Source organism: Oncorhynchus clarkii, unplaced genomic scaffold, assembly GCF_045791955.1.
Source record: "Oncorhynchus clarkii lewisi isolate Uvic-CL-2024 unplaced genomic scaffold, UVic_Ocla_1.0 unplaced_contig_126_pilon_pilon___fragment_2___debris, whole genome shotgun sequence".
Classification (NCBI taxonomy): domain Eukaryota; kingdom Metazoa; phylum Chordata; class Actinopteri; order Salmoniformes; family Salmonidae; genus Oncorhynchus; species Oncorhynchus clarkii.
This window is the reverse complement of record NW_027261134.1, coordinates 511,050-513,118: the sequence shown is the minus strand read 5'-3', so window position 1 is coordinate 513,118 and position 2,069 is coordinate 511,050.

The following is a 2,069-nucleotide window of genomic DNA, read 5'->3' as shown; positions in this document are numbered from 1 at the left end:
TGTTGTTTTTTGTGGTGTGTGTTGTGTGTTGGGTTGTGTGTTGGGTTGTGTGGTGTTGTGTGTTGTGTGTTTTTTGGTGTGTTGTGTGGTGTGTGGTGTGCTGTGTTGTGTGGTGTGGTGTGGTGTGTTGTGTTTTGTGGTGTGTGTTGTGTGTTGGGTTGTGTGTTGGGTTGTGTGTTGTGTGGTGTTGTGTGTTGTGTGTTGTGTGGTGTGGTGTGTGGTGTTGTGTGTTGTGTTGTGTGTGTTGTGTTGTGTGGTGTGTGGAGTGTTGTGTGTTGTATTGTGTGTTGTGTGTTGTGTTTTGTTTGTTGTGTTGTGTGTGGTGTGTGGTTTTGTGTGTGTTGTGTTGTGTTGTGTGTTGTGTGTTGTGTTGTGTGTTGTGTTGTGTGTTGTGGTTTGTGTTTGAGTGTGTGTGTGTTGGTTTGGGTGTGTGTGTTGGTTTGTGTGTGTGTGTGTGTGTTGCGTGTTGTGTTTGAGTGTGTGTGTGTGTGTGTTGGTTTGGGTATGTGTGTTGGTTTGGGTGTGTGTGTGTGTGTGTGTGTTGGTTTGGGTGTTGTGTTGTGTGTTGGGTGTTGGTTGTTGTGTTGTGTTGCGTGATGGGTGTTGTGTGGTATTCCGTGTTGTGTTGCTTGTTGTGTGTAGTGTGTTGTGTTTTGTTTGTTGTGTTGTGTGTGGTTTTGTGTGTGGTGTGTTGTGTGTTGTGTTGTGTGTTGTGTGTTGTATTGTATGTTGTGTGTTGTGTGTTGTGGTGTGTTGTGTTTGAGTGTGTGTGTGTTGTGTGTTGTGTTGTGTTGTGTTGTGTGTTGTGTGTGGCGTGTGGTGTGTTGTTGTGTGTGGTGTGATGTGTTATGTGTTGTGTGTTGTGTTTTGTTGTGTTTTGTGTGTTGTGTGGTGTGTTGCGTGGTGTGTTGTGTGTTGATGTAATGTGGTGTGTTGTGTGTGTTGTGTGTGGCGTGTGTTGTGTTGCGTGTTGTGTGTTGTGTGTTGTGTGTGTTGTGTTGTGTGGTGTGTTGTGTGTTGGGTGTTGTGTGGCATGTGGTGTGTGGTATTGTGTGTTGTGTTGCTTGTTGTGTGTTGTGTTGTGTGGTGTGTTGTTTTGTGTGATGTATGGTGTGTTGTGTGTTGTGTTGTGTGTTGATGTAATGTGTTGTGTTGTGTGTTGTGTTGTGTGTGGCGTGTTGTGTGGTGTGTTGTGTGTTGTGTTGTGTTGTGTGTGTTGTGTGGTGTGGTGTTGTGTGTTGTGTGTTGTGTTGTGTGGTGTGTTGTGGTGTGTGTTGTGTGTTGTGGTGTGTGTTGTGTTTTGTGGTGTGTGTTGTGTGTTGGGTTGTGTGTTGGGTTCTGTGTTGTGTGTTGTGTGGTGTGTGGTGTTGTGTGTTGTGTGTTGTGTTGTGTGTGTTGTGTTGTGTTGTGTTGGGTGTTGTGTGGTATTGTGTGTTGTGTTGCTTGTTGTGTGTAGTGTGTTGTGTTTTGTTTGTTGTGTTGTGTGTGGTTTTGTGTGTGGTGTGTTGTGTGTTGTGTTGTGTGTAGTGTTGTATTGTATGTTGTGTGTCGTGTGTTGTGGTGTGTTGTGTTTGAGTGTGTGTGTGTGTTGTGTGTTGTGTTGTGTTGTGTGTTGAGTTGTGTGTTTTGTGTGGCGTGTGGTGTGTTGTTGTGTGTGGTGTGTTGTGTTGTGTGTTGTGTGTTGTGTTTTGTTGTGTTTTGTGTGTTGTGTGGTGTGTTGCGTGGTGTGTTGTGTGTTGATGTAATGTGGTGTGTTGTGTGTTGTGTGTGTTGTGTGTGGTGTGTGGTGTGTTGTGTTGCGTGTTGTGTGTTGTGTGTTGTGTTGTGTGGTGTGTTGTGTGTTGGGTGTTGTGTGGCGTGTGTTGTGTGGTGTGTGGTATTGTGTGTTGTGTCGCGTTGTGTGTTGTGTGTTGTATTGTGTGTTGTGTTATGTGTGGTGTGTTGTGTGTGGCGTGTTGTGTGTTGTGTTTTGTGTTGTGTGGTGTGGTGTGTTGGGTGTTGTGTTGCGTGTGTTGTGTTGTGTGGTGTTGTGTGTTGTGTGTTGTGTTGTGTGGTGTTGTGTGTTGTGT